The sequence below is a fragment of the Ambystoma mexicanum genome, chromosome 9, assembly GCF_040938575.1.
Source record: "Ambystoma mexicanum isolate Mex_15411 chromosome 9, UKY_AmexF1_1, whole genome shotgun sequence".
Lineage (NCBI taxonomy): Eukaryota > Metazoa > Chordata > Amphibia > Caudata > Ambystomatidae > Ambystoma > Ambystoma mexicanum.
In genome coordinates, this window is record NC_090931.1 from 146,576,812 (window position 1) to 146,596,915 (window position 20,104).

Here is a 20,104-nt window from a genome sequence, read left to right on the forward strand (position 1 = left end):
AGGGTGGCATGGTTGACTGTGTCAAAGGTAGAAGAGAGATCAAGTAAGGTGAGGAAACAGGGGGTGTTGGAGTGAAGGTTGGAGAGCAGGTCTTCACAGATGTTCAGGAGAGCAGTTTTCGTGCTTCTAGGAGCTCTGAAGCCAGACTGATGGCCATGGAGACAGCCAACAGATTCAGTGTGAAGAATAAGCTGGGAGATGGCCAGATTTTCCAGCAGTTTGCCCAGGAAAAGGGTGATGGAGATTGGACGATAGTTAGCCGGGCAGGAAAGGTCGACAGAGGGTTTTTTAAGAAGAGGGTGCACAAGGGAATGCTTCAGGGGGAGGGGAAGACTCTAGTGGCAAAGGAGTGGTTGCAAAAATCAACCAGAGCAGGAGCCAGGGTGTCAATGTGGTCCTTGATGGTTTTGGAGGAACAGGGGTGAACCTGTTTCGACAAGACTTTTATAGATGGGACTTGTCTAGAAACATCATCTGCGGAGAACAGGGAAAGGCAGAGAAGAAGGGAGAAGTGGCCGAGGAAGGGCCAGAGGAAGAACAGGGATTGGAGGGAGTGGGGAGAAAAAGCGAGAGGACAGGATGAAGTTTTAGAGATGAAATGAGAAGCAAGGGCCGTGCAGAGGGCCTGGGAGGGGACAGGAGAGGTAGAGATTGCAGCAGGATTGGCCAGCTCCTTGTAGATTTTAAAACACATTGATAAACACTTAGATTATTGCTGCTTTTTAAGGACCAGAATGTAAACATGAAATGGTAGGTTTTAGGCCTTCAGCGTGCATTCCCATTAACTGAAGAATTCTGGTGTATTTGAATGGAGGTGGGATTTCCTGTTTAGCCATTATGATGTCATATGAACGTGGAAATCCGGCCAATACAATGACACTATATGTCAAAAACATGCAGTGTGTTGGGCTGGAAGGTGGAAATGGAATGGGTTTAGTGTATATTTGTATCCACATAATTAAGATGCAACACAATCCTTCTTAACATTCCTTATTTCAAAGGCTGGAAATCTGAACGCCAACAGTGGTATATAATTGTGCTGTTGTAGCAATTTCAGCTGCTGACGTTGATTGATTATTTGCCAATTTCGGAGTGCTTGGATTCAATATTGATCATTTTCTGTTACTAATGAGACACGTCACTCACTTGTCTTCGAGCTGGAAGCTAACAGCATTCCCTCAGAAATGTGTGCCTTCTTGATAGTACTGTAAAAAGCAGAAATAAAAAATTGACTCATCAACCATGAAGGCATTTGCAATGTATTCCTATGGTGAATTGTGCATCTCACATTTCAATATCCTGCAATATGAGCAGCCATTTGCCGTGCCTAATCATCTCAACACTATCATACCTGGCTCCACATTACGGAAACCTTGCATAGGTGCAAGTGCAATTTTGCACGGAATTAGCATTAAGACAAAATTCGCTTAGTGCAAAAATCGTATGCTTTCAATGCACCTATGTTGGGTTTGAACTAGTGCCAATACCGTTCTGTATTACCACAGTGCAAACTTAGTCCTGCTGCAAACATGCATTTAAAGAATCTTTTTTTGCACTTGTGCTAATGCCATGCAAAATACCACCTGCGCCAGTGCAAAGTGTGTGGAATCTGGCCCCTGGTGTGCATGCAATGTAGGTGCATATACTCTGAGAGGGACATTGCCGGATGTTTTTTATATCTGGTCTACGTTTCCATCTTTCTTGTGATTTGTGTATATGCAAATATTCCTTCACTAGTGTGCTATAACAGGTGATAACGGACCCGCTGCACAAGTTCCTTGGCCCAGGAACAGCAAGGTTCTATAAAGTGGGTCATGAACTTTCCGATACAGCATTATTGCGAATAGCAGCAATGATAAGCATTAGTTTGCTAGTGGCAAGATTTTTCTTTTAAGCATTCGTTCTAAAGAGGATAAAAAGCCCAAAGAAAGATGGATGCCGCAGAAAATGAAAAATGAGTTAAAAAGGTGACCTTTTCTATTTCCATAGAGGCCAATGTGGAATAAAGGCGATGCGGAGCTCGACAGCACAGGTTTAAAGGTGAGTGCGTGGGAGATGATGTGGCACAAGGTGAAGGCAGAGTGGGTTTGTAGGGGGCCAATGAGTGGTAGGGGGGCACTGTGAGGCAGCTTGAAAGTTTGTGGGGAGCCTGCCACTGTGCTAGTATCAGTTAGGGAGCATAGAATGATGTTTTAACAGTAGGCAAGTCTGTTTTCTATGGTGTCTCTTTGGCTCCTGCAAATACCTGTCAATTCACCCGGTGTGATTCATAAATCAAGGCCCTCACTCTACCAGCATCACTTCTCTGCCTCTCGGGCCTACTGTTGCTGCCTGGGACTACCTGCTTGACATCCACTCCATGTTCTTGCTCCATTTCTCATTCCCTTTGCTACTTTGTTTCCCCTGTCTCTCACTTTCTGATGCTCTGCCTCTCACCCTTAAGTGTTGTGATGCCACATTTTGCAGTCTGCTTCTTGGTCACTCTGCCTTTCCCATCTCTGCATTCTATTGTTGCTTTTTCCTCTCCTATATCTCGCTGTATCGGTTGATATAATGATATAACGCCTCTTCCTCTCTCATGTTATTACTCTGGCTATATTTGTTTTTTCATTTTCTCGGTTGTGGTTGCTACTCCTTTTGATTCTCTTTCTTGCACTGCACGAATCAATGAGGAATAAACAAATTGATCAAAATGATTCAAGCGAAGAATAAAACAAATTGATTTCAATCATTCAAGCAACTGAAATACTCAAAGAAGGTATTTCAGAATACCAATTATATCAAATAAAAGTTGTAAAAAAAGTAAACAGCTTTAAAGTTTCTGCTGGCGCATCTAGTTAAGCAACCACAAGGTAACTATAACATTTTGACCTTTGATGGCATGTTTTTGCTTAGGTTTTCATGCACATGAATTACCCTTCATATAGTGAGTGCTCTGATACAAAATATACAGGTTGAGGTAGCAAAGTACTGTTTACTCCCCCTTCACGCCCTTGGGGTAGAAACTATTATCATCCACCTCTGCTGGCCATGTATGCAGTGTCCCACTGTTAGTGGTTGGTGAAGAAAACTTTGTTTAGATGTCTTAACTATGCATTTTCAGACACACACACAAACCTGCACACACACACACACACACACACGCATCCTCACACCCCCCCCACACACACAAGCCTGCACACACACACCTGCACACACACGCACCCTCACACACACACTCAGACACAATCCTGCCCACACACACCTAAGCATAACTTTCAATGATTCAGCATGAAGGCAGGAGTGCAGCCAAGTGATTTTGCCAATTTCAGAGTTTGTGTTGTGGAGACAACTCACATCAGGTGTACAAATACATGCTGTAACTTAACAGAGAGAGGCCAACGATTTTCCAAGCATTGACGTATTGATACTGGCTAGGAAACGCTGAGATTTTTAGTTGGTTTAATTCACAAAAAATACACTGTACGTATGAATGCATTTACTAGTAACTAGACAATGGAAGCTTTACTCAGGATGCCCGTGCAAATGTTGGTGACAACCCATTCAGTTGGAGCTGGCAAGGCTATTTACAAATATTTGAAATCTGGACATCTATTGTTCTAGATTGTGTGTGTTGCAGTAAGGGTGCAAAAAGCCACAGATTGCATTTAAAATTGCATCGTATGGGGTGGAAGTGTCAACAATCACTGGGAAATTAATTTTCACCGCACAGAAAAAGGGAACTCAAGTTAACTATTTAGCATTCCGTATTCATAATTAATGCACACATATGGTTTCCTACGCCATTCCTAAAGTCCCTTCCTTGGTTAATTCTGCAGTGACTAGCGAAGTACTCTTAACAGGACATAGCCTGTATAGGGCACTCATGTCCAACATGAGCCAGGTGTTCATACATTTGGGAATATGGCTAATGTCTTACAGAAGATGGTAGCAGCCTGTTACCATGCCGGTATGGACCTATCTCCGTCCTCCCGTGCCATGTGTGCCTCGTCTACACTACCCCTCAATAAGCGCGCCAGACAAGCATGACTGCTGTACTATTTTTGCTGCAGATCTTCTAGTCCTGGCACAATGCTGCCTTTGAGGGCTGGTGGACGTGAAGAACCATGGCCCCATAACAGCTCATTCGAGTTGGTGACTGATCACCCCATCAAGTTCTCATAAGAGGTCCTATGTAAACATGGGAGCAAGGTGGTCGTCAGGAAAGCCGAAGCACACTGGGTGCAGGGTGGTGTTCATCAAAGAAAGTCCCTGTTGCAACCTGCTGCTCTGACGTGTTGCTTTCTGCCTGGCATATTGGCCTACCCACTTTCCATGAGCAGCCTCTCCTGACATCTCCTATGCCTCCTCTCATGTCTAATTTACCTTCTATAGGTGGTGAAAAAGTAGCCTCAAAGGCAAGTGGAAATCAACGAGGGTGGCTACAGTGCAGAAGGGTGGCAGAGGAAAACACTGGCAGCGTGTTACGTCTACTTTGCCATGACTTACTGGGCCTCATTACGAGGAGGGCGGTAAGGGGTTAACGGTGCCGGTAAAGGTGCCGGAGCCGTTAACCCCGTACCACCCTATTACGAGGTCCCATAGCGGGACCCGCTCTGGACGTCTGGTTTTACCAGACGTCCTTTACGGGTCCCGCGAGGGGACAAGCATGCTAACAACGGGCCCGTCTTTAACGGGCCTATTGTTAGCATGCTCCCTGTTCCCATTGAGCCCTATGGGGCTCAAATGGGAATGGGGATTAATTTTTACAGGGTCCAAGAAAAGGGCAATTACCGGGTCCGCCTAGGTCAGCATGACCCTGTAACTGCCATCTCATGGACCCGGTAAAAATTCATTTCCAGCGGCACCCGCTACTGCCAGGGTCCTAATGAGGCCTGTGTTCAGTATTCCAAGTTCTTCTCGTTCTGGAATTGATATTGGTGGAATGGGTTAAGTTGGTGGTTGAAGCTACAGCAGAAGCTGCGCTCTGCGGGCTCCATAAAGTAGCTTCTTAATTCTGCGGCTTTGCCTCATCAGAGCGCCTGCTCGCCTTCTGCTACTGCCTTACTAACCCTGCTACCCAAATAGTGCTCGCTCCACTAACGCAAATAGCAGCCCATCAGTACAACCTAGCGTTGGCAAGTCTTTATTGGGGAGACTTTCGGGGGATCTAAGGGAGGCCCATCTCTATTCTTCTGGCTAATGCATTCTCCCTTTTTGGAAATAAATGGGAACTGGGCTCTGTTCAGTGGGGTGAGGGTGAGTGTGGATATATAATTCTACTTTTTTTCTTTATGCAGCCTAGACTACTTCTGCCTGACCATATTATGAGTCACGTCCTAAATTACTTGATATGCTGTTCTGGGTTACAGCGAGTGCAGGAGAGTGTACGGTTGGTACATGCTTCCCACCTGGCAGATTATGGCAACTCTGCACAAAAGAAAAGTCAAATGACTTGTATGCGGGATGGTCGATAGATCCCCATTGCCGTCCCCTCCTTAGTTGAGCTTTAGATCAGGCAGAAGTAGCACATAATGAACAAGTCCCAAAGTGTGTGATTTTTAAGAGTTGGATTGTGGCAGGACAAGCAGGAAGTGGTCTGACCAGAGCTAGCAAAGCTTCTTGGATAGTCTAGTTGTTTTTTTTTCCACCGAAACATAGGATTTATTGAGATGTTATGCAATTTGTCCTTTTAACTTTTTCTTGCCTTCTATCAAAAACCTATATCATATATGAATAATTCATCATGGATTTCTGTACATAGGGCAATAGGGATGAACACAGCCCCGCCTAGCAAGAACCTAGGCTTTTTTTCTTCTAAAATTCTGCAATATTCCTGGTTTTAAGGAGTGGGAACATTATCTCGGGAACCGATAGGCATAACAGCCCCAATAGAGAACTTTTAGCCTCACATCCAAATCCTGAGGCTTTCTGTATGAGTCTAAATGATTATAATTACATTCGAATGTTTGTGTATTTCTTTGTACTTCTTTGTATTTATTTTATATGCTGTATTTGCATTTTATTTCGAATAGGGTGTGATTTTGAACAGAAACAACTTAGAAATTATCAATAACAGAGAGCAGAGGCAGTCCGAGGGTAAGGTGCTTTTACATAAGTGCATTGTTTTATTCAAAAATGAATAGTGGATAATGAAGGGGTAAGTGGTGGAACATAAACAAGGGACAGGAACTGGAGGATGTTACAACATTTTAACTTTGAGACCCGGAGGCCAATAATTACATATTTACAAATAACAGACTAAGAAGTGGACTGACACAGTAGTCTAGTTTGATGAGCACATTACATACGGCATGAGGCGCTATGCACATAGATGATTGCATAACATTGTATAACAAGAGTAGAGATAAGGGTTTTCGCTCTGTGGTGTGGGCTAATTCCTTTAATGGTTAGGAGGTTGATTCTTGCTGTGGTAGAAGTGGCATTGATGAACAGGTAGAATTTCAAGTCGTCCTTAAAGAGAACCCAATGTTGTGAGGTTCCATGTGTTAATATCGCCACAAAAATATCACCATAAAAGAATGGCGCTGTTTTTTTGCAGCGATATTACACACCATGGAACCTGCAGGAGACACCCTTGCAACCCCCACATTTTCTTCAAGGGAGCGGGGGACACCCCTGCAACCCCCGCTCCCATTTAAACCCAATATTAACCCCATCAATAATGTTGCCTATGCCGTTTCCCGATGACTATATATATGGCAACATGTATGGCTGGTGCCTCCCTCTGGAACAGCCTCCCTGCCTCTCTGAAACTTGAGGATAACCATCTCCGGTTCCGGAAGCACCTCAAGACGTTCCTCTTTGCTTCTGCTTTCTCTCCAGCTCTCCCCTGCTGAACTCCGGACTGAAACTGAACTGGTCACCTGGCTACCCTCTGATCTCGTGCCCAGGTCCCCTGCCCCACCAGCTGCACACCTGCACTGCCCCTGGGGCAGCCCCTGCCCTCGGGGGCTGTTTCTGTATCCCTACAGTTCCCTCCAGCTCTTTACACTTGACAGCCTGCACTTACTCCTGCACTGTCACTTGCTGGTTGCACTTTTACCTATTGTTTTATTTATTTTATTTATTCTTCCTGTTGATTCCATGTATTGCTCTGTCCTCTACCCCTTCACCCCCGCACTTACCCTTTCCCCCTCTCCCCTGCACTTGCGCGATCTCGATATCACCTGGCCTAGAAAGATCGCTGTCTTTGTCTCCCCTCTGTTCGCCCTCCCTTGGCCAGCAAGCCTTGAAACACTAGTGTATAGGCGCTTTATAAATGCCATTTGATATCATATCATATCATATCATTACAGATGGTAATAATGTTACGTGATACCTGTTGTGAGCCATGGGAATGGTGGCGAATAGGTGAGGTGAGAAAGAGATGGGGGGAAAGGAGAGTGGGGTTGATGGTACATTACGTTTTTTAAGAGATTAGCACGAGGCAATGTATAGGAGAGCCAGTGGGGGATGGTAATAAGGTAGATGGTTCTGTGTTTGGAGACGACAGGGGTGAAGGAAGGGAAAAAGAATATCTGGGTATCATCAGCAAAGAGGTGATAATTAAAGGCAGAGTTGGAAATGAGTTTGCAGAGTAATGAGGCACATACAGTGAAGAGGAGTGGGTCTAGGACTGATCCTTGGAGGAACACCCATAGGAAGGGGTGTCAGGAAGGAGGTACTGGTGACGAGATGGCGAAGTATTAGACAGAGAGATATGAGGAGACCCAGTCAAGTGTGGTGCCTTTGAAGGCACAAAGGGGAAGAGTTTGAAAGAGGTGGAGATAATCCACAATTTGAAAAGCAGTAGAGCGGTCTAGAATGATGAGAATGGAGAAGGGATGACTGTGCTTTATGAACATTACAGAGGGGATGTGGGGAAGATACTGCTCCTACTACCACCCGTAGTCTCTGGGGAAGGGCGCGGTGCAGAACACAAATGAAAGGTTAAATGGCAGATGTGATGTGCAGATGTTCTCAAACATTGTACTTGCAACGTGGTCCTGATTTCTCTCGCCTCCACGCAAAAATACCAGAAGTCCTCTGTAACTGATTTGACGGGGAAAGGCCTTTGTAAGTACTTCCACGTTCTGCGGGTGGCAGCTCTGGGGGCTCCCTGAGACACGTGAAAAGGTGCACTTATCATCCCTCGGTTTAAAACGAGGTGGAGCAGGACCCACGCTGTTGCCATGAAATGTCTCTTCTGGGCTGCCATTTCTAGGTACATGCAAAGGTCCTGGAGTAGGTGTTGAGAGAGTTCATCCTTTTACACCTGCGAGGTGTTTCCTGCTGCTGCATATTGATAAGAAGTGGCATTAGAGGAAAGAGGGGCAGGCAATGTGTTGGTGAAGTGGGAAATCCATTAGATCTGTGACTGAGCAGGAAAGGGTGCCTTGTGTGTGTTGCTCTGACATGTGTTAGCACATGCCTCCCAATGTAGACCTCTCTCGGCCTATCAGAATGCTTGGAATGTGGGCTGTAACCTTTGGTATAGATGGGATTCCAAGCATTCTGTTTTGAGAAGCAGTATAACATACTTCCCTTTCCCTTCGAGCTGCAGAGCTCCATGTACTAATAGACATGTGGAGCTCAGGCAGCGTCGTGCTTGCTTGGGATATTGTCCTTCAGGATATGCATGTTTTCAAACCAAACATTTCTCTGTATCTATAGCTTTTGTGTTCATTTGCCAGTTGTCTCCTGAAGCTGAATTTTGATTTTGACATATAGATCATCATAATTAGTGTTGATTTTTCACCTGGTCCAATTAAATAAAAAAGGAATACCCTCTCCAGCCGTGATTTATGACTGCAAATTACCCTTACAAGCTCTCGCCTTTACTCAACCAGCACCAAGATGTTCTGGGCTGTTAACTTGGATCACCCTCATTTGCATGTGCAATCGGGTCTTCCGTTTTCTCTTCTGTGGACTTTCGGTTACCGCTTCACTCTTGCCATCATCTGCACCCCTTTGCCATTGCCTTGTTGCCTAGTCGGGTAAATATAAACTGAGTGATGTTGCCAGCGTTCCAGAAATATCTCCGTGATACAGCTGCCTAAGTCCTCACCCGTTGATGTTTTATCTGCGGCGTGGACTATTTTGGGGTCATTTATCCTGGGCTTCTCATTCCTGCTTCATTCAGCATGCACGCCTTCTATTCTGGAACCAAATCGCTTGTATCGACTTTCCCTCCTGTCGTTCCCTTGAAACCCCTTTTATTCATTGACATTTTGCAGTTCTTTTACTTGTGAGCCTGACGTCAAAAAACCAAAGCCGGTAAATTCATATGTTATCATGAGGGAACTACAAAAACAAATGTGGTGTAGGTTATTGGGATCAAAAAGAACTTACTTATTCTTAAACTAACCCACAAGGGAGCTACTTGAGCACACACAATGTCACTAGTAGTAAGCCAGGACCAAGCCAGAGTTTCTTTGTGAATTGAATTGCACCCTCAAGGGTTAAGTCAAGGGTAAAGCAGAATAACTGCTATGTGAATCACCTCAACAGATCTTAAACCTCTGAAGGTTGTGGGCATGAAGTCACTTCAATGTTAGTACCCACAAACCCGTACTAAAAACAATACTGCTCGTTCACAAAAATCCTTACTTTGTTGTAAGATATTCCACATCTGGCTGTATTTTGACTTTGAAAACGGTAACCACAAAACAAACCACGGTTAACTTACTCCTATTGCAAATTTCGGTGTAAGTTACAATTGATTCGCAAAAAAAAGGCCCCATTAAACCCCAAAATGATGACCTTCCATGGAGTTCCCTCTTGTGGAGTAGTTTGCTCCACTTAAGTACTCTGAAGTGTGCCACATCCCTTTGGGGGATTACAAAGGGTGGGGGGGAGTTATAAAGCACAAGGCATATACAAAAACATAAAGAAATGCTACACAGGAACACAATTAAAATATACTAAATTAACACCACATACCTACCTTACTCCACACATGTCACACATTTCCATGCACCTGAATTCACGTTCACACCACACATCCAACACCTGTTACCCATTCAGACACCCCCTTAAAGAACCCAGTAATCAATAAACGTTGCTTTGGAATGGCAACGTAGATGTACTTCATAGGATTTCTTTACTGTACTAAGCACTTTTGGAGTATGTTTCCAAACACTTTCTTAACTATTATAAATGTTTTTCTAAGAACTTGTCCTATTATGTATAGGAAATGTTTTAAAAGATTGTACAGTAATATAATGTATTCTCTCTTCTGAGGATTTTATTATGATGATATGATTTGTGTACGGTTTACTTAGTTTTATCCACTTCACAAATCATTTTTTAAAAGCCACTTTTTCTAGTTTTGTTGGGAGATTTGCATGACTACGTTTTGGAACTGACCATAACTCACTATAAAATAACTTCCTGTTGACTGACCTCTGGAGGAGACTATTTGATTCATAATGAAGTTACCAGGATTAACTCTGATTTACTCCTGACTTGGAAAATGAAGAAGTCAGTAGTAAGTCACAGTTGCTTCGTCTTCCTTTCAATGTATATCAGTCGATTTGTTTTCAAAATCAATGTACCTGCGTGACAGGGCTTTGTAGAGAAGCACCTTACTCCTAAATGGTTTTATAAGAAGTATCTTCAAACCTTTTTGCCTTCCTTGATTGCCAGAGGCACAGCCAGAATTATTTAACAAGTGGGGTCTGAATCTAATGTAGTTGATCCCATGCCCCCTGGCTGTCTTTTGATGTCTGCCCACCTGTACTTCCCTTTCTTTTTGTCCCCCCTCTTCCCTCTCCCTCCTCCGCTCACTGTATCTTACACTTACGCTTTTTCAGATATGTCACCTAACTTGTTTAAGCTGCTTGTTTGTCGCCCCCCCACCGCCCAGTTGTTCTCTCTTACCCAGCCTCTTCCAGCACTATCTGAAATGTCGTCAGGCCTAGTATGACAGTCGCTTTTTTTGTTCTTCTCCTTCTCCCTTACTCCAATCCCCCTATCCTACCTCCTCTTGTAAATTCCGGCACTACCTCAATTGGCGCCAGGCATAGTAATGTAGCCGCTTGTCTGTCTCATTCTCCTACCCACTCCTCCTCCCCTCCCTATCATTGTCAATAGCTCTTACTCTCTCACTTATGTCTCCAGAATTATATGATAGCAGCTCGTCTGCCCCCCTCTCCCCTATTTGTTTTCTCCTCCCTCCCCCCCTCCAGCACTATCTGAAATGTCGCTAGGCCTAGTATGATAGTCGCGTGTTTTGTTTCTCCCCCTCTGCCCCCCTCTTGTTAAATTCCAGCACTACCTCAATTGCCATCCGGCATAGTAATGTAGCCGTTTGTCTGTCTCATTCTCCCTCCCACCCCCCCTCCCCTCCCTATCATTGTTTATAGCACTTGCAATATGTGAATGTCGCCAGGCTGATTATGGTAGTTCATTTTTCACATTCTGAATGTATCAAGGACTTGTAAGAATGTCACTGTATTTTCCGATGTTCCCTCCCTCCCTAGAAGCGCTTTGAAACGCATTGTGTATAGGCGCTATATAAATAAACAATCAATCAATCAATCAAACCAAGGGGAGCCTGTGGGGTAATTTTTCTTGGCTGAATATGTGGGGTGACTGAGCATAGAGAGGGAGCCTGAATCAATAAGGGAGGCTTTTGGGAGTGAGGGTGATAGTGGGGGCAGGTGAGGGAAGTAAGGGGTTCTTCCACAGCAAAAATGTGTTAGATAAAGGGTTAAAATGGTACATTTTACAGCAAACTTTCAGCGAAATATTGCGTGAAAACCACCTTTTTTACAATCAGTTCTGTAGGCTAAGGCATGGAAAAGAAACCCTTAGTTTCCAAATCCCCAAATAGTGCATAGAGACATTTGTATGATGCCTTTGCCTCCTATATGCCAGTATGAAAATCATTTTCATTTGGAGTGTGCCATGTATATCCATGCTGGCTGCACCAATATATGCCAGTATTCCCACATACGAACATAGTCATATTTGCTTTGTCAATAAAGTCAGTAATGATACCATAAGAAAACATGTTCATGGTCTCGCTGCACTATATGCCAGTTTTCCCACATAAATCCATACTCCTGTTGGCTTTGCCCTCAGTTCCAATAGAAAATGCCATGCCACACTAAGAAAATGTGCTCTTGGTGGTGCCTCAAATGTCCCTCCCCATGTAAAAACACTCATTGTGTTGGCTTTGTCCTTAATGTCTGTAAAAAATCCAGTGCTACAGAAATTAAACATAATCTCCTTGCTGGCTGCACAAATGCCTCCCCTGCTCCTCCCATGTAAAAACACTCACCATCTTGACTTTATCCTTAACACCAGTATAAATGCCATGTCACAGTAAGGAAACAGTTGCCTTACTAGTTCACAAATGCCACCCCCACGATGTAAGATGTCTCGTCATGTTGACTTTACCCTTCATTCCAGTTAAAAAAAATGCCATGTCACAGTATGAAAACATCTCCTTGATGGCTGCACAAATGCCTGCCCACATGTAAGAGCAGTCGTCATGTTGGCTTTTATTCCTTAACGCTTGTAGAAAATGAAGTGCCATGGTAGGAAAACATTTCCTTGCTGGCTGCACAAATGCCACCTCACCCCATTTAAGAACAAACATCATGTTGGCTTAGCCCTTCATGCCAGTAGAAAATGCCATGCCACAGTAATAAATGGTCTAGGCTTCCAGCCCCTTTGTGGCTTAAACACCTTATCCCAAGCCCTCCTTCATATAATAACACTCATCAAGTTGGCTTTGCCGAAAACGCCAGTAAACATGCAATGTCACTGTAAGAAAATGTCCATGACTTCCAAACTCCACGCAGGCAGGAATCAGGAAGCAGGGAAAAAATCTGGCATCCTGATGCACAATGGGCATCCAGAGATCTTAGGTGGGAGTTGCTTGATCAGGCCCTACCCTTTCTATGCCCCTGTTGATTGCAAACTTGAAAATCGAAACATTTTTGTATGATTTTCTTAGTGATTTTTGGAAAATCTTCTTTCAATTATATCACCCTACCTCTTCCTTTAGTGTCAGGACCTAGTAAGTCCCCCATATGTTTTCTTAAAGATTCATCCAAAAGTGTTTCTTCTTTTTTGTTCCTTCCTTTTTTCCCCATACCTTCTTCAGGTGTTACAGCAATTAAAGAAGGCAATCCATATGTATTATTTACTTCATCACATCAACATTCCGTAGCGTTCGGCCGGTCGATTTTGGCTGATATTTGAAAACCTAGGGGTGCTCATCCAACTTGCGTTCAAGGACTTCGTCGCTCTGTTAAATTATAACTGTCTGATTACAATTTGCAAAATGATGAGGAGTATACATAAATCCAACACAATACCTGAGTGAACTGAGTGAGTCCTTCATTTTATTACTTCAAATGAATATATAGGGCTTCTGCTTTCCATAAAATTGTACAAAATTGGTTCTGTAAGTGACTGAAGATTCAAGTATGTATTTTTATTTCGGGGTAATATGCTCTTCCTGATCAAGGAACTGTTTTCCCCAAAACGTGCTGCGCTTCATGTTATTTATTGAAATAATGTATACGTATGGGATTTAATAATCATAGTAACTGTTGCATTTGGTCCTCTAAGAGATATTTCGATATAAGGAGATTTGATGTTAGTGTATATTAGCAAATTGGTTCAAATGTTGTGAAAGCGTGTCTGGTTATTCAGTGTATGTGTGTGCCGAGACAAAAGCCTGTCCTAATTAAGACAGCAAACATACTCTATTTCATGTATGTCCCCTCTACCACCGTGGGCATTTATCCTGGGAACCTCTTAATTTGGACATTTCGATTTTAGAGTTGTATTTAAATCATTGTTAAATTGGGTTAGAATTAGCTGAACAGCTTGAGCAATAATTATTTGAGGCTGTGTCAGCCTGTCAGGAGTGCTACGTTGTACATTTCTGTTGGCCTGATTCCAAAACTTCTGCCGCCTCCAGCATATGATAAGCAAACTGCTGACCTCAGCCTGAATCAGCAGGGGCTGCATGCAGGCCCCCCCTTATGTAAAAAGGGCCCGATTCATGGAATATTTGCCCTGCTGAAAAGTGACTTTTCACTGCCGACACAATACCTGATTCCTGGAACCGTGCAAAGTGTATTTTTGCTGTGCAATGTCTGGGCCATGTCAGCGCATAGTCATTTCTGCAGTACAAAGTGACTTTGTCCGGACTTTGCACTGCACCAACACACTTTGCATAGTTCCATGAATCAGGGTTTGTGCCAGCAGTGCAAAGTCACTTTTCAGCGGTGCAAAGTCATTTTGAACCAGGCAAATATTCCATGAATCTGGCCCAAAGTGTCTCACATGCAGTAGGTAGGTGGGCCTAGTTGCAAGCACACCCAGGTAGACATTGCCGTGCCGTCTCAGCATGAACGGAGCCTTAGGCCACTCTCCACACCTGATTGTGTCCGCTGGACATACACAGTAATGTGCCATAAAAAGCCTATCACATGTAATGTACATTTGTTCCCGCTTGCCAGGCCTGTTAAATGGTTGGACATGTAAATAAGAATAGAAACGCTCCTGCTGTGCATTCGTTTTTCAATTCCTTTAGGGGCACCGTCTGGCAGGCATTCAAGGGTATGAGAACACCTCTGTCTGCTTTGTGCAGTTGCCCTGGCTTGGATTTTGCACACACAGATCAGATGGGGTGAAATGGCTTTGCCGGGGGAGTTCACCTCGTTACACCCCCCACGCCCCTTTTGTGAATAAGAGGTCCGCTCAGCGGGGCACTGTTCAGATGAGCTGCATGCCGATCGAATGCACCTTTGCACCTTTTGTATTAGAGTCAAACCTTTATTATGTACATTGGCCCTAACACAAAGTGCATTCTCTCCACTACTTGCGTGTAGGGTTTGCACATGCACACAGGGCAAACGATTGATTTGTTTAATATTTATTTATTGAAATGTCTATTTCGATCAGTAATGATGTACAATAACACATTTATAGATGGCGGAGGCATTCCCCGAAGAGTGCCTCTAAAATAGCACAAAGAAAAGTAATGAGCCAGTTTATGAGGGTGTAAGCAAAGAGGGGGTCAAAAGAAAACAAAGAGAACAATTACATATAAGAAGCAGGTGATTTTCAAAGGTAACATTAACCGTAGGGGCTTCAAACTCAAACTTAAGCGTAGCACACTATTAATATACAAAATTACATTCAATTACATTAAGCCACACTGGAGGGAGTGCCAGGGTCAGGTAGGAAGGCCCAGGTTTTAAATTTCTATGGAAATCACCTACCTTTTGCTGCTTTCAACCACAGCAGATTTCCCATGCCCGCTCCCAAGACTGCCTATGTAACCCTCACCAAGTACACCTGTGGGGAGAAACCTAGCAGGTACTTATATATTCAATGGTCCACATTATAAGTTTGCCGGTCCGGGGAACTACGGTACCGGTAAGCATGCCGGTACCGTAGTTCCCAGACCAGAAAACTACAAGTTCTGCTCGCGGGTGCCATTGCGGCCGCCAGGTGTGACCTGGCGGCTGTAACCGCACCCGTAAGCAGAGCATGTCGGATGCACCGGCACCATTCATAACGGTACCGGTGCATCCGGCTTCCCCATTACCATTGAGCAATATGGGGCTCAAAGGGAATGGGGAAGAATACATTCCCGCGCCCAGGAATGGGCAATTACCGGGTCCGGCAAGGCCCTAATGACCCGGTAATTGCCCATTCCTGTGCATGGAAAAATAAAATACTGGCGCCAGCCTCGTAATGAGGTCCAATGTGTGCAGTTAATTAATTATTTTAGTTGCTTTAAAATTCCCACTTTCCTGATTTTTCCCGAACTTAACTTCACCTCAAATAATTCTGGAGAAACCCCTTCAATGAGCCAGGCACACCACAGGTTGCCTGCATGAGGCCACATACCAGGGCATGGTGCATCGTGTCTAGTGATGCACCAAGCACTAGCCAGCTTCATAGCCCACAACCCACCCTCTTCCGTCACTGCACATCACAACCCGGAGCATTACTGTGCGAGTTGTAGTCTAAAACATCTGGAAAGCTGCAGGTTGCAGACTCTGGCAGTAAGAGAAAAGGGAGACCTCTGTGCTGATAGAATGATAAGCAATATAGATGTGCAATGTTATCTAAATGTTGATGCTATCTAAGCTAACACTATCAAAATATGTACTAGTCCCTGTCATGTTATCACACTCTCTTCCCCCTCATTATTACGTAGTTGCATTTCAACATGTCAATCAAACATTTGTAATGTATTATGTGCACTTTCATTTAATAAACAGTGTAACCCTATGCTGTTCAGGAAATCCAGAGTTATTTTGCAATCATTCCAATCAAAAGTAGACATAGTGGAAAGACTACATTTTGCAGTGTTGCCATGAGAGAGGGCAGTCATTCTTCTATGTCGAATCTCAAGGCCAGCACAACACAAAGAGCTTGATAAACTAACACAATGCACACCTCTTTGTGAGCATGCAGCCCCCCACAGGGCTTGAACAAACAATAATCGGTCTTGGCAGCCATCTTGAATTGTCAAAGTTGTGGGTGCTTCAGAAACCCTGAATACCCTGAATGAGAGTTTCATTAAACTACTGCTGCAATAATCTAGGCTATAAATCTAGCCTCCATAATTAATGTTGTGATGACCAAGAACCGTAATAATCTGGATAACATCTGGGAGATTGCATGGCCAGATATGTGTAATGTAGGGATGCATATCCTTTACCATCAAGTACACAAGCTTGATAACAGCCACAGTCAGCAGTTGCTGAAATTCATTAGTAGATGTTGGCAGATTTTTCATGATTCTGGCATTCTCTATATGGTTAAGAATGGGAAGGGACAAACTCAGTTCTCCAAAATACCCACCTAAATTCTTAACAAATATCCAATTCCATTAGTCATCTAGCACAACAGGGTGTAATTGTGTAAGTCAAATTATAAAATCCACCTAATTTAATATTTTAGTCAAACACTATGTCCAGTCCATACATAATGTAATTATAAGTTAAACATCATATATGTTTGTTAATTAGCCATTAGCTTTCCATAAACTGATGACTTTGTATAGCAAGATAATATGACCTAGTGGTGTTCTTATATCTTTCCGCGCGTAGGCGATGACTATAGGGTAGATCTGCAGGTTCAATGTTTATGGTTCTATTTGTGTACAGTAATGCCAGAGAGAAAGATAATCCAAAATAAAACAAGTGAAGTCATCATATGTTGAGAGCGGAACGTTACGCAGTCCACCAACATACAGCGCATGATTTACAAAAGCATTTTGCAATGGGAAAAACTAATTTTTAAAAACTTCGTAATTCAGGCCCATTTTGTGTTATCATTCAATATTGACTTCTCTCAAAAACAAGAATTTGAGATTTTGCAGTTTTTCTCAATAGAAATTGTAAAAAATGTCTGATTCGAACATGTATGTCAATAGAGAACATCTATGGTTCTGATATACAGGTCTAAACAAGCATGGTCAGTAAAGCATACATGTTGTGCTCTTGCCAGGAGGACACACATCTATAGACATGAGCTTGGGTGACATCTAACCACAAGTTCGGATCTATTGGTTTGTGGCAATAGACTTGCATATGTCATCTTTTTCAGTCTCCTGCAAATTAAATGAGACTTGTGTGAGTAAAATATTTGTGAAAATACATATAATGAATTGACTAATATACTGGACAATGTTCCGTGCTCTGAAAAGCCAAACTGATGGTATCTGCGCCAGCATCAGATTTTGTGGTGCAGAAAGCCTGAAATCTCTACGGATTATCGCTCTGCTTGCTTTTTTAGACAAAAAAACCAAGAGGAACTCATATGGATCCTGCGTAAATGTATCTGCCATGTTTTTACATACAGGCCACTGTTACTGATTGCCACCATGTGTGCATGCATGCACGGCGGTGATCAAAGCCCATTATCCACCTTGTTTTGCGTGCCATTTCCCAGACCAAACAGCAAATTATTTAAATCTGCTATGCCGAATTCACAGGTCAATGAAAATGAGCGTGTTCAAAATAATCATCGCCTTGGCCATTGAAGAGGATGGCCCTGATCCTGCCTAGACATTGTGACCATTCATAGAGCGATAAGACCCTCATTCATGAAGTTAAAGTAAATATGTAGCCAGGTGGAAATAGAGATCCCTTCTAGGGCCAGGCATACACTAGTTGAAGAGATGCACTCATGTGGATATCCATCGATGCATTAGACTAAATTAAGAACGGCATTTCTTTTTCTTGAATGTATTGGTGATACAAATGCACCTTCCAAGGCTCTGATATTCGGTTAACATATTGATAAGAGATGTAAGAAAACGTAATCCTTCATGATGGTGAGTTATATATTTCCAGCGGTTCTCAGGGTTTGAATTTCTCTTGAAGAAGGAGGACAGAGTCTTCCACCTTTTGGCTCTCCGGATGTTTTGGACTAAGACTTATATCATCCCTATCCAGCTAATCTGTGGTGGGTGGTCTTGGAAGGTGTAGTCCAAAACATTTGAAAAGCTGCAGGTTGCAAACCCTCAATGTAGTGGATAACAGCATGAGAGCAAAGATGGAATAATCCATAATATAATAACTGCAAGTAACGGTAATCAAGAGGTTTGAGAAATGTGACCTCTTTTGTGTCTGTCACTTGAACAAGGTCAACATCTGGGACAACTGGCAGTATATATTCTACTCTGGATCACTGCAGTTGTGTATAAGAGCTCATTTTAATACCACGCTGAGGGCTGTGCACCCTACTTAATCCATAATTGCTTTAAACTGTTTGTGCATTTCAATTATACATTTACAAGTAACTCAACTCAACAAGGACATCATTATTAGAACTTCAAGTGTACATGCAAGATTCTTGTGAAAGATCAGAATAGAGTTGTTCCGAAAATTAGAGGGTGAAGAAATGTATTAATAATTTCAAAGCAATTGCTATCACTCTGCTATTTCTGATAAATATCAGGACATCCCAGGGCTAGTAATAAAGTCTGTCTAGTGCAACGAAGAAGAAGAAGCAAAGAACCTGATTTACAAATAATAGAACCAGAGCCAATCAGAGGTGCTGATGGACATCTCTGATTTTCTCCTGGTACATTATACCTGATTAAGACGCCTAAATATGGAGCATCTCTGAGACGCCCTTGAGCAAATCCCTGAGCAAACCATTGGCTCCAGGCATCTCCAGACTTGCACCAATGTTAGCTTTTTTGGATTTGGTATAAGGTAGCAGAAGACAATTAGAAATGCTCAGGGTGTCTCTGATTTGCTCCAGGGCAAACCTTTGAGAATCAGGCCAAAGCAACTAACTAAAGAAGCATGGGTAGAGCGCAATGCAGTTCTTTCAAGCAACAGCATTGCTTCTCCGGGTGGGGTGAGACAGGGCAGGTGGGCAGCAGATGGCATGTGATTTGCGTTAGACATCATTGCTCATTGTGGTTTTGGTTCAAAATGTAAGCAGGATATGGGGCCAATTCTAAAAAGAAAAAGGGAATCTAAAAATTGCAAAGGGAATTTTTGGAAATGTAGTGATCTCCTTACTCTCAAAGGTGACCTACGCATAACCAAGGGGCTGCGTTGCAGCGCAAATTTGGCACTGGCCAGCCTCCTGGAATACATTACAGGCAGGCACCCAAGAGGGTGCAGAGAGCGTAGAATTGTGAAATGTCAATAAAATACATTTCTATCTCTCTTTGAGAGACAGAAATAAAAATATGGCAGCAGCAGTTCATACCTCTCTGTCACACTTATAAATCAAATGTATGACAGCGTCGGGAGGTGAGTTCTTTCAGACATTGACACGAACCCTCAACACCTTCCTCTGGCACTCCGGGGCAGTCCGCCTTAAGTTCAAGACTCTTGCTTCACCGATGGAGTTGGGTGGCTTCGGTGCACCCGACTTTCTCAAGTACTGGCTGGCAGCCCAGCTCCAACACATTGCACATTGGTTCAACATATCTGACCCCCCTCCCCATGTCAGGCTAGAAAGATTATCGTTTGGTGACCGCGATATTAGATCCCTGGTGATCACACCTATCCCAATGGAATCAGGCTCATTAGACCCGGTGAGGTGCACATCTCTGGCTTTATCCAAAACTTGGCAATTATTGGGCACCACCCATCCCTTTCATGGTAAT

General features: G+C 43.3%; 1 long non-coding RNA gene across 1 annotated transcript in view; it reads right to left on the reverse strand.

Moving 5' to 3' along the window:
- The window catches only part of LOC138487769 (uncharacterized), a 207,180-nt gene that overhangs the window by 155,928 nt on the left and 31,148 nt on the right, over nt 1-20,104 (reverse strand). The window contains exon 2 of the long non-coding RNA XR_011274542.1: nt 1,147-1,205. This is a non-coding gene — a long non-coding RNA (uncharacterized lncRNA). The remainder of the gene's footprint in view (nt 1-1,146; nt 1,206-20,104) is intronic.